Source organism: Somniosus microcephalus, unplaced genomic scaffold, assembly GCF_052327205.1.
Source record: "Somniosus microcephalus isolate GS21.2 unplaced genomic scaffold, FLI_Smic_1.0 unresolved_chr1, whole genome shotgun sequence".
NCBI classification, from domain to species: domain Eukaryota; kingdom Metazoa; phylum Chordata; class Chondrichthyes; order Squaliformes; family Somniosidae; genus Somniosus; species Somniosus microcephalus.
The window spans coordinates 27983846-27996903 of record NW_028225179.1 but is presented as its reverse complement, the minus strand read 5'-3'; the positions used below and the strand labels follow the sequence as shown (position 1 = coordinate 27996903).

The window sequence follows — 13058 nt, the reverse complement described above, 5'->3', positions numbered from 1 at the left end:
GACGGCACTGCCGACAGTGCAGCACTCCCTCAGTACTGCCCTGGAGTGTCAGCCTGGATTATGCACTCAAGTCTCTGGAGTGAGGCTTGAGTATGCTGCCGCTGAGCCACGGCTGACACCTAAACTCAGTTCATTTGGCTGGAGTAAAATGACGGAGATAATGGGAAAAATGATAATGGAGTAAATTTTCAACTTGGTGTCCAAGATTAAACCGGGCATCGTTTTAGAAACAGCCCGATTTATGTTGCCATAGATTTCATAAGCTTTGAAAATCATGCCTGTCGAAAATGGGCGGGGTCGCGGTCAGTTGCGAATCATTCTGGGTCTGTTTAAACCGCGAGTGCTCACAGCCCCGGATCATTCTGTGTCTGTTTGAAATGGCAGAGCTCACAATCTCGGATCATGCCGTTTTTTTAGAAGCAGAGCGATTTCAGCTTTGATGACCGAGTTGTTGAGTTTAACAAAATGCGCCAGGGCTCGTCCGGGATTTGAACCCGGGACCTCTCGCATTTTAATCGTGAAATGCCCAAAGCGAGAATCATACCCCTAGACCAACGAGCCGCCGATGTCATTTCCCATTTGCATTGAGTTTCACTGCGCTGGTGCGAATCCAGCTCACAGAGGACCTGTTAATACAGTTGAAATATTTTTATCTTTTCCTCAATCCACTTCTTTTTTCGAACAGTTTCCTTGAACCTGCTCACAATTCGCCCCATAAAAAGAGATTCAGCGGCATCAGCGGCCGCATAGACTAATGGATTAGGCATCTGACTTCTGTTGCAAATTCTTCAGTTATCAGAAGATTGAAGGTTCAAGTCCTACAAAGGTCTTTTAATTATCTGGGCGACACTTTTTATATTCTGAATCTGGCGTGAAACCGGCCATTTTTGACAGTCCCTCATCTGAAGTAACGGAAGGCCTGTTGCTTACATTAAGCTGATTGTACATTTTCAACATTGTAGATCTGTGTGCACGGGCAGGATAAGCGGTGAAGTTGAATTTCTTTCAGGGTAGTTCTAATTAGATGTAAAAAGCAAGAAATGGAATATCTGAAAGCAGTGTTTTGGTGAGACGAGGTGGCCGAGAGGTTAAGGCGATGGACTGCTAATCCATTGTGCTCTGCACGCGTGGGTTCGAATCCCATCGTCGTCGTTACTGTATTACACGTTTGATGCTGATGCACTTTCCAAGCATTTCACTGAATCTTACGTGAAATACAATTTCGTGAAAATTGCACTGGTGCTGCTGATCTGTGCCCCTGCATTGCTCATATCTTGTTAAAATTAAAATATTCCAAGAAATTTCTCAACCCACCTTGAATGAAAGTGGAGATGAGATCGTGAATACGGAGATTGAGAACCCTCTCTTCCTTCTTCCTTCCTTTGAGATTGGCACCGAATGAAAAGACTAGCGGCAACAGAGGCAAATGATTAGGGAACAGGAACATAAATTTCTCCTTTGGAATTTCAAAAATATTTATCAAACTTAAAGACGAGATTTTCTGTTTTTGGGTCTTTGGTTGAGAGATAAATAATGCGCGAGAAATCCTCGTTCTTTTCAGCATTCTCTCATGGGATCTGAAGCCCCAGTTTAACATCTTACTAGAAGGACGGCACTGCCGACAGTGCAGCACTACCTCAGTACTGCCCTGGAGTGTCAGCCTGGATTATGCACTCAAGTCTCTGGAGTGAGGCTTAAGTATGCTGCCGCTGAGCTACGGCTGACACTTAAACGCAGTTCATTTGGCTGGAGTAAAATGACGGAGATAATGGGAAAAATGATAATGGAGTAAATTTTCAACTTGGTGTCCAAGATTAAACCGGGCATCGTTTTAGAAACAGCCCGATTTATGTTGCCATAGATTTCATAAGCGTTGAAAATCAGGCCTGTCTATAATGGGCGGGGTCGCGGTCAGTTGCGAATCATTCTGGGTCTGTTTAAACCGCGAGTGCTCACAGCCCCGGATCATTCTGTGTCTGTTTGAAATGGCAGAGCTCACAATCTCGGATCATGCCGTTTTTTTTAGAAGCAGAGCGATTTCAGCTTTGATGACCGAGTTGTTGAGTTTAAGAAAATGTGCCAGGGCTCCGTCCGGGATTTGAACCCGCGACGTCTCGCATTTTAATCGTGAAATGCCCAAAGCGAGAATCATACCCCTAGACCAACGAGCCGCCGATGTCATTTCCCATTTGTATTGAGTTTCACTGCGCTGGTGCGAATCCAGCTCACAGAGGACCTGTTAATACAGTTGAAATATTTTTATCTTTTCCTCAATCCACTTCTTTTTTCGAACAGTTTCCTTGAACCTGCTCACAATTCGCCCCATAAAAAGAGATTCAGCGGCATCAGCGGCCGCATAGACTAATGGATTAGGCATCTGACTTCTGTTGCAAATTCTTCAGTTATCAGAAGATTGAAGGTTCAAGTCTGATTGTACATTTTCAACATTGTAGATCTGTGTGCACGGGCAGGATAAGCGGTGAAGTTGAATTTCTTTCAGGGTAGTTCTAATTGGATGTAAAAAGCAAGAAATGGAATGTCTGAAAACCGTACATTGGTGAGACGAGGAGGCCGAGTGGTTAAGGCGATGGACTGCTAATCTATTGTACTCTGCACGCGTGGGTACGAATCCCATCCTCGTCGTTACTGTATTACACGTTTGATGCTGATGCACTTTGCAAGCATTTCACTGAATCTTACTTGCAATGCATTTTCGTGGAAATTGCACTGGTGTTGCTGGTCTGTGCCCCTGCATTGCTCATATCTTGTTAAAATTAAAATATTCCAAGAAATTTCTCAACCCACCTTGAATGAAAGTGGAGATGAGATCGCGAATCGGAGACTGAGAACCCTCTCTTCCTTCTTCCTTCCTCTGAGATTGGCACCGAAACAGTTATCAGAAGATTGAAGGTTTAAATCCTACAAAGGTCTTTTAATTATCTGGGCGACACTTTTTATATTCTGAATCTGGCGTGAAACCGGCCAATTTTGACAGTCCCTCATCTGAAGTATGAATGGGGGAGGTTCCCAGGTTCAAATGATGGCATTTTACCGTTCCAGAAGGTCGGATTCTCTTTTCTCCAGAGAATGTTTGAGCTCCAGAGGACAGAAGGCACAGGGTTTGTCGAAACAACACTCGTGGAGTAAAGAAAAATTTTCCAGCAGGTGCGCAGATTGAAGCTTACATGAGGTGCGCAGATTGAAGCTGACATGAGGTGCGCAGATTGAAGCTGACATGAGGTGCGCAGATTGAAGCTGACATGTTAATTAATCACAATTCAAACGGACTCATTGGCGATTTCCATTCCTTGAAGGACATCAATGAACGAGTTGTGGTTTTGCTGCAAAAGTTCATCACTAAAACCTGACTGTACAGCGACCCTGGCGGGACTCCAACCCACAACCTTCCCACCATTAATTAGAAGGCCAACGCGCTATCCATTCACCCACAGAGCCGATTACACTCGAAGATTCTGAATCCGTAAGTTTGAGCTTCTTTATGGGTGAACGCGAGACTTGAAGATATGTTTTGATAATTTCCCTGTAAATCATTTCCACCTCCGTCCTTTCTCGAGGTTTGTACAAACGAATGAATGAGAGGATCAGGCACATCACTCCGAGAAACTCGTCCGCTAAACAGTGAAAAGTGACAGTGTTTATTGTGAGGGGTTTCGAGTTATTCACACACAATCTGGTAAAAAAATTTAGCCGCAACCCAGACACGTCGTCTTATGATCTGGAGTCAGGCGAGTTCCCCAAATCATGTTGTGTCTCCAAAACCCCCATAAAGAGGCGCTTCCTTCTTATGGTGGTACTTTGAGACAACACTTCTTAAATCCTAACTGTGTGACACATGAATGCTTTCAAACCCCCGCCAGCTCCCGCGGGGGGTGAGGCAGCCATGAGAAGCAGCATTCCCTGTGAGCGCCCATATCCCGCTAGCTTTTGCCGCCAGCTGCCAGTGATCTACAACAAATACAATTGCAGAGACAGGGCTGCGGCGCATCTGTATTCGTTATTAATGTAAATTTTGTGTATATATTTGTACTTATGTTCCTTGTAAATAAATCGTAAATAAATGCAAATACAATTATAACACAGCAATACATGCAGCGATGCTCTCCGGCTTTGCAGCACCTGCCGCTTGCAGCTGCAATGGTCGGAAGGGTTAATGCGTTGGGATTGAATTCCACTCGGGTTTTCCTGCTTGCTGCGATACTGTTTAAAGTTCCGTACAATGCTCGAATAAATAAGAGCTGGAGCTGCCGGGCTACATTTACATCGATCGCCAGGGCTGATCTAACCCGCAAAAGGGGCAGAAAAGGGGAAAGAAAGATTGAAACAACATTCAGTCCGGCAGAGCTGGACATCCAGCAGATTGACATTTCAGCCGAGCAGACGATGAACCTCCTTCTTGAAAATGGTTCGTCAGTCCAACTCAGAGGGGATTAAGCATCATGAAAGTCGGAATGGACCGGGGCCACTTGTATAACAGGAAGTGTAGGGGGCAGTTTCCCTTCCTTGAAGAACATTAATGATTCAGTTGCAGAATTTGTTTGCACCACTCGCCAGTCGGCCCAAGGATGAGCCGAGCCGATTACGTGGAGTTGAAGCAATTTCTTCAGTCAGTTAATTCAGTGGAATTTAAAGAGAAATAAGAAATTAGCGTCATTAAATGCATTTGTCCTAAACTGATGCCTTTTGCACATCTCGGTGAGGTCAGACACGCTCTGTCTGTCTGTTACTGCTTGTGACCATTAACGGGAACTGGCCGCCAGTTAAACGTTTATCAGCAAACCGAAGAAAGACAAATAAACAGAAAGATGTGTTACTCGGCCCGGAGCAAAGTGCAATGGATGTCCTTCAAAATAATTGCCCCAGACATTTTGTGTGGAATTAGTTTTGTAAAGTTTAGATTTTCCATGTTACGAATATTATAACAAACTGTAAAACAACAACAACTTGAATATATATAGCGCTTTTCATAGAATCATAGAATGGAATGGTTACAGCACGGATGAAGGCCATTCAGCCCATCGAGGCCGTGTCGGCTGTCGGCAAGAGCACTTGAGCTAGTCCCTGGCACCCGCCCATTCCCGTAGCCCTGCATTTTGTTTCCTTCAGATACTTATCCAACTCCCTTTTGAAAGCCATGATTGAATCTGCCTCCACCACCTTTTCAGGCAGTGCATTCCAGATCCTCACCACTCGCTGTGTAACAATAGGTTGTGCTTCAGTCACCTTTGGTTTGTTGCCAATCATATTCAATCTGTGTCCTCTGGTTCTCGACACTTCTGCCAATGGGAACAGTTTATCTCTACTCTATCCAGACCCCTCATGAATTTGAAAACCTCTATTAAATCTCCTCTCAATCTTCTCTGCTCTAAGGAAAACAACCTGAGCTTCTCCGGTGTATCCACGTAACTTAAGTCCCTCATCCCTGGAATCATTCTCGTAAATCTTTTTCCACACCGTCTCTAAGGCCTTCACATCCTTCATAAAGTGCGGTGCCCAGGATTGGACACAATACTCCAGTTGGAGCCGAGCCAGTGTTTTACACAGCATCATCATAATTACCACGCTTTTGTACTCTATAGATCTATTCATGAAGCCCAGGATCCCGTCAGCTTATTTGTTAACTGCTTTCTCAATCTGCTCTGCCACCTTCAAAGATTTGTGCACATATACCCCCAGGTCTCTCTCTTCATACACCCACTTTATGATTGTACCCTTTAGTTTACATTTCCTCTCCTCATTCTTTCCCCCAATATGTATCACTTCGCACTTTTCTGCATTAAATTTCATCTGCCACGTGTCTGCCCATTCCTCCAGGCTGTCTATGACCACATGAACTCTATCACTATCCTCCTCACTGTTCAATATACTTCCAAGTTTTGCATCAGCTGCAAGTTTTGAAATTGTGCCCTGAACTCCCAGGCCCAAGTCATTAATATATATCAACAAAAGCAGTGATCCCAGAACCGAGCCCGGGATCAACACTGTAAAACATCCTCAAGTCCGAAAAGCAACAGTTCACCACAACTCTCTGTTTCCTGTACTTAGCCAATTTCGTATCCATGCTACAACTCTCCCTTTTATTCCATGGGCTTTAACATTGCTGGCAAGCCTATTATGTGTCACATTGTCGAACGCCTTTTGGAAGTCCACGTCAATTGCATTGCGCTCATCAACCCTCTCTGTTACAGCATCAGAAATCTCTATCAAGTGGGTGAGAGAGTTATTCTACAATCAGTGAGTGCAGGACATCCCTTCAACATTGTTCAGATATAAAATTTAAAAATACTCTCTAATAGATAAACTGAGAGTGTAATCAGAAGTAACAGAAAAAGCGCACTTAACTCTGAAAATAATTATTGCCCCAAAACTGGATATTCAATCCTTCAAACACTGCCGTGATATAAACTCAGAACTGCACACTGTGAAAGCTCAGTGATCCCGCAGTGATTCAAACACACATCATTTTACTGCGAATGCAGATACACTGGCGTTCCACCATTGGTCCACAGTTAGCAAGTGATGCCAAATCCAGAGAAGGTAGATCGGTGCAGACCGCCACCTGGGCTCTCGGAGTGCAAGAGGCAGAAGCAGCAGCAGCCAGGATCCCCGCTCTCTAATCCAGCCACTACCGGTGGAGAGCTGCCAGTCCCGGCTTGAGGCATGCCTGGGAGCCGCTGAAAACAGTGGATACGAGAGCAAGTCAGATGCTGGGTATTCTGCGGCGATTGTCTCATCTCCTGACTCCCCAAGGCATTTCCACCATCTACAAGGCACAAGTCAAGTGTGTGATGGAATACTCTCCAATTGCTTGGATGAGTGCAACTCCAACAACACTCAAGAAGCTCGACACCATACAGGACAAACCAGCCCGCTTGATTGGCATCCCATTCATCACCTTAAAAATTCACTCCCTTCACAAGTGGCGTACCTTGGCTGCAGTGTATACCATCTACAAGATGCACTGCAGCAACTCGCCAAGGCTTCTTCAACAGCACCTGCCAAACCCACGAACTCTACCACCTAGAAGAACAAGGGCAGCAGGCGCATGGGAACACCAACAGCTCCAAGTTCCCCTCCAAGTCACACACCAGCCTGAGTTGGAAATATATCAACGTTCCTTCATCGTTGCTGGGTCAAAATCCTGGAACTCCCTCTCTAACAGCATTGTGGGAGTACCTTCATGAAACGGACTGCAGTGGTTCAAGGAGGCCGCTCACCATCTCCTTCTCAAGGACAATTAGGGATTGCCAGCGAGGCCCACAATCCATGAAGGAATAAAAAGAATAGCTTTTTTGCGCATGATGTTGCGTAATAAAGGGATTGTTGATGAAGTGCCTGTCTCACTAGATGCTGCTTGACCTGATCAACGCTCCATCCATCATATATTTTTTATTTTGAACTTTGCAGCGAGCATTTCTTCGCACAACAACAAAATCAACATAATTTTATGGCAGCAATGGGATTTGAACCCTCGGCCGTGAAGTGACTGAAGTCTAATTTCAGCACCTTAGACTGCTCGGCCACGCTACCACGCCAACATGTGCACCTTTCTGATACTGGCGACTGATAATTGAAAGCCAGCTCTCCTGTTGCTTTTGCATTGAGTCAAGGGCTTTGCATTGAGAAAGAAGGAAATAAAAGAGCTTTCTGAGCTGTGTTTATGGAGCGAGGTGGTTGAGAGTTTAAGGCGGCGGGTCACTAATCATCTGTGCTCTACACGCATTGTTTCGAATTCTACCGTTATTGCATTTAAAACTAGATCTTTTTCAACACATCCAAGACTCCTGTATCTGAGTCCTTTCCTTGCCCAATCGGCAGTGGGAAGTTTTGTTTTGCTGCCTCACTCTATTTGCACAAATCAGCAAAGTCCTCATTTCAGCCCAAACTGTTTCTTGCACGGAGGTGTTGAAATTGTAAGATATGAGTGACGTGAAGTATAATTCAAAGTGGACAGTGACGTCTTGATAAAAGGAAAATTTCTCTTCAGATGCTGCCTGAGCTATTGAATATTTGCAGCATTTTCTGTTTTAATTTTCTGCTTGCACTGCAGCAGTTTACCCAACAACACAAAGCTTGCCACAAGGGCGCAGCTCCAGGCAAAACGTTTCTGCACTCTTCTCACATACAAGATCACGCTTACCTTCCCCCACACATGCCAGAAATTCGGGTCCCAACACGTGAGTAAGCACGGGGTACTCACGCGTAGACCGAACGAAAGTGTTGGTTTCGTGCATGCACTGCGCATGCGTGGGAAAACGGCACTTCCATTCCCCTGAAAGAACGGGTTCAGAGGTGGAACGCGCGCGCAGGTGAGACTGCGTGTGCGCTTTGAACTTAGGTTTTTTTTACAGGTTTTCACATGAGGGTAAGCCTATAGGATTTACATATTTGAAAAGCAGGCGTAAGGCCTGCTTTTTAAAAGGTAACTGGTCAATTAATTAAAATTAAAACATTTTTCTGCAGGTTTATTATTTTTAAATACTTTAAAGTAAGGTAAGTTGATTTTTAGCCCCGTTTTTTTATAAAGTTACCTTTTTCAAAAATTTATATTATTGTTTAAAATAGTTATTTAATGTAATTTATAGTTTATTTAAACAGTGTGATTTAATAAAAACATATTTTAAGGTTAACGACTGTTTTGGGAGCCAGAGTATTCATAAGTTTGACAGGGCTTTCTGTCAATCTTATGAATGGGCTTTTCGCTCCTCCGATTGGCTGCCCATGGCTCACTTGATCTCAGGGTTGCATCGGACTAACTACGCCACTGGAACATGCAAGCACAGCGCACCGGGAGCAGGACCGGGTGATGGCCCAGAAATTCGGGTCGGGGGCTTCCTGCGGCTGCAAGCCCCTGACCTGCACTTACCTGGCGCGCCGGCCATTGTGCTTTGGGCCCGCGTGGGGTTCCAATCCTGGGCCTCCTCCAACTGCTGGCACGCTGTTCTTGTGTATCCCAGGGGCGCAGTTATTTCAATGCGTCCACTGGCATCACGTGAGCCATGGAGAGCCAATGGTAGCAGGGAATGCTTCATTCATAAATTTGACAGGAAGAGCTGTCAAACCTATAAAGAGTATAAGCCCCAAAACATCATTAAATTTCAAATACATTAAAAAAAAAATCACATTTTTAAAATAACTATAAATTACATAAAATAACTGTTTTAAACAAAAATTTAAATTTTGAAAAAATTATTACTGTTTTTAACGCGGGTCAAAATAAATTTACATTTCATTTAAGTATTTAAAAGTAATAAACCTGTGGAAAATATGTTATAATTTTATTTAATTCACCACTTACTATATTAAAAGCAGGCTTTGCGACTGCTTTTTAAACGCACAGCTGCTGGAGGCTTACCCTCCAGGAGAAACCTGTAAAAAAAACGAAGTTCCAGGCGTGCTCGTTGCCTCTCCGGTGCACGCATTCGACCTGTGAACCCCTTCCTTCAAGGGAACGGAAGTTCCGGTTTCCAGTGCATGAGCAGTGCATGCATGAAACCGGCATATTCGTTGGCGCTACACGAGAATACCCAGCGCGTACTCATCCGTGAGGCACCGAATTTCTGGCCCTATATGTTGGAGAGTTTCCATCAAATAGATTTTAATAAATCTGCAAAAAGACGAGGTTAAGACTGGAACTGATAAGATGTCGATTACAGAGCTAACATCAAAGTCAGGCTCATTATCCAATGAGGCAGGAAACCGCGAACAAGGAGGATGGGAATGAAGCAAGGCGGAAAGAAAGGGAGAAAGGTGGAAGGAGCTCTGGATTCGATCAAATTTCCATTAGAGCTGGGTGAAATAATAGGTTGAGAAATTGGGAGAATTTTATCAAACAGGGAGAGAAAATATGGTCTAACTTGGGGACTATAACATTTTCATGCTCCGTATCTTCCAACTGGATTAACAGTCCTGAGACTATAAACTCTGACCAACCTCGATCTAACATTATAATCCAAAAGGAGTCATCCAGAAATCCTTTTTATTTCAGTATTTCTGTTTCCAAACCATAGAAACCACCTTTAATAAAGTCCCTTTACCGCATGTCCTGCCCGAGCTCCCAGATTGAGAATGTGGAAAATGTGCAGCAGGCTTCTGGAAGCAAACCGATTTATATATTGACCTCACAGCTTCGGCACTTCTGGGACTGAATTGCTGCTTTAAAGAATAAAATTGCCGTTTTCTTACGATATACTGAACACTGGCTGATTTTCCGGCGGTTATTATTTGAAGACTTTTGGAATATCTCCAGGCCGAGGAAAGTGGTTCTATTAAAATTTTGGAGCACGTCCAGGGTTTGAACCCGGAACCTCTTGCATTTTAATTGATGTGAATTCCCAAAACGACAACCACACCCCTAGACCAAAGAACCACTGAGCTTGCAATGGTTGTTTAATCTCAGCAATGAGAATTTCACATACATAAAGCAGATATTTTAGATCAGAGACAGCGTTAAATCTCATTGCTTTCTAATGCATCAATGTGTGAATATGACATTAAATGTGTTTCAATACAGTAGGGGGATTTAAAGCAGATTCTGAGCCAATGGTTTCTAAGGTGATCTTACCTGTGGCTCGTTATTTCCCTCTCCCCTTCCTCCCACACGCTGACGGTTTTTAAACCTTGTTTTATTTGTGCTTCTCTGAGCCAGTGCATTCCACAGTCTCACAAGCCTTTCTACAAATACCCTTGCACTGCTTGACTTCTCTGTTTATTAGTTACTAGCTGGGGGGCCCAGCGTTGCCAGGGCTTTTTTGGGCTGCGCGGTTTGCGGCCAGCCACTGCCGGTCCCCCGCTCTGTGTCTTGGGACGTGCGGCTGACGGCGGACCGCTGCCGCTCCCCCGCTGTGTGTCTCAGGCTGAGCGGTTGTCAGGGCTGGCCCGAGTGACCCCAACTCACCTCCGAATCAGTCGGGCAGGGAGCGGGATACTGTGCCAGAGCTGCAATGAGGGGGTTTGTTGTGTTGGTGGTGTCGATGTAGGTATAAACAAAATGGCGGCGAAGTTTCGGGATGCTGCAGGGTTAGGTCCGCCCACACACACACACGCCATGAAATGCCCCCCGTGACGCAGCGCGCTCCCCCCCCATAGGATTGGTCAACCTTCACGTCAGTCAATGCTAATTAGCGGATTTCCCCCCGTTTGATTGGCCAACCGCTAATGAGTGGAACTTTGAAAGTTTTTATCTACTGTCCGAACAATTTCTATCTGACCAAAAAGTAAATACACCTAGGATACCCTCCTAATCATAACCTTTCTTTTGATATAACATATGTGTAGGTAAGCTGTATAACGTTTGAGTGATGCCCAGACAGACAGACACCACTATCCTTTTATATGTATATACTAGCTGGGGGGGCCCCGTGTTGCCAGGGCTGTTTTGGGCTGGGCGGTTTAAATCGAGTCCCAGGCTTTTGGGACTGTCTCTGTGTCCCTCTGTGAATCTGCTGCCGGGCAACATTTCTACCGTTTAATACCTTCAAAGATGAAAGTCAAAGTACTTATCAAACGTTTTTGGTAAATCTTATGTTATTTATTAAAAGAGATACTAATTTTTAGCAGCTGGATTAGCAGATTTTGAGCTGGAAGTAGTTGAAGCAATGGCTGCCAGATCCATGAGATGAAAACAATTAGTCCCGCCCACACACACACTGATTGGCCAACCATCAGGTGACTGAACTGTAGGATTGGTCAATCATGATGGCGCAGGATTGGTCGACCTTGACATCAGTCAATCAATGGTAATTAGCAGATAATGAGATTAATTTTGAAGGTTTTTTGTATAACATGCGAAGAATTTTTGTCCGACTGAAAACTAAATATGCTTACGACCGTCCTGGAATGGTAAGCTTTCTTTGGACGTAACGCTAATGTAGGTACGCTCTATAACTTTCGAGTGTATAGCCGGACAGACACACAGAAGGACAGACAGACAGACAGACAGATAGACAGACAGACAGACAGATCAATCCTTTTATATATATAGATACTAGCTGAAGTGCCCGGCGGTGCCAAGGGATTTTTGAGGGCATGTTCTTGTTGGAAGAGAGAGAGAGAGCGACTGGGAGGAAGAGAGAGAGCGACTGGGGGGAAGAGAGAGAGCGACTGGGGGGAAGAGAGAGAGCGACTGGGGGAAGAAAGAGTGTGACTGGGGGGAAGAGAGAGAGTGACTGGGGGGGAAGAGAGAGAGCGACTGGGGGGGAAGAGAGAGACTGACTGGGGGGAAGAGAGCAAGCAACTGGGGGGAAGAGAGAGAGCGACTGGGGGGAAGAGAGAGAGCGATTGGGGGGAAGAGAGAGAGCGACTGGGGGGAAGAGAGAGAGCCACTGGGGGGGAAGAGAGAGAGTGACTGGGGGGTAAGAGAGAGAGCGACTGGGGGGGAAGAGAGAGACTGACTGGGGGGAAGAGAGCGAGCAACTGGGGGGACGAGAGAGAGCGACTGGGGGGAAGAGAGAGAGCAATTGGGGGGAAGAGAGAGAGCGACTGGGGGGAAGAGAGAGAGCCACTGGGGGGGAAGAGAGAGAGAGACTGGAGGAAGAGGGAGAGCGACTGGGGGGAAGAGAGAGAGCGACTGGGGGGAAGAGAGAGAGTGACTGGGGGGAAGAGAGAGAGCGACTGGGGGAAGAGAGAGAGCGGCTGGGGGGCATAGAGAGAGCGACTGGGGGGAAGAGAGAGAGCGAGTGGGGGGAAGAGAGAGAGCGACTGGGGGGAAGAGAGAGAGCGACTGGGGGGAAGAGAGTGAGCGACAGGTGGAAGAGAGAGAGCGACTGGGGAAGAGAGAGAGCGACTGGGGGGAAGAGAGATAGCGAATGGGGAGGGGGCAGGGGGAGGGTAGAGGGGGAGGGGAGAGGAGGCGGAGGAGGGGGGAGGGGGAGAGGGGGCAGGGGGAGGGGGGAGGGAGGGGGAGGGGGAAGGGGGAGGCGGAGGGGGAGAAGGGGAAGGGGGCGATGGGGGAAGGGGGAGTGGGGGATGGGGAGGGAGGGGGTAAGTGGAGGGGAAGGGGAGGGGGAAGGGGAGGGGAAGCGGGGAGGAAGGGGAGGGGG

General features: G+C 46.0%; 2 non-coding genes across 2 annotated transcripts; one reads left to right on the top strand and one right to left on the bottom strand.

Annotated features, from left to right (window-relative positions):
* Nucleotides 1-473: 473 nt before the first annotated feature.
* Nucleotides 474-561, bottom strand: trnap-ugg (transfer RNA proline (anticodon UGG)). The gene is given in 2 exon segments: nt 474-509; nt 526-561. It is a non-coding gene; the product is annotated as a tRNA-Pro (tRNA).
* Nucleotides 562-1070: 509 nt separating this feature from the next.
* trnas-gcu (transfer RNA serine (anticodon GCU)) lies at nt 1071-1152 on the top strand. The gene has a single exon. It is a non-coding gene; the product is annotated as a tRNA-Ser (tRNA).
* The last annotated feature ends 11906 nt before the right edge of the window (nt 1153-13058 follow it).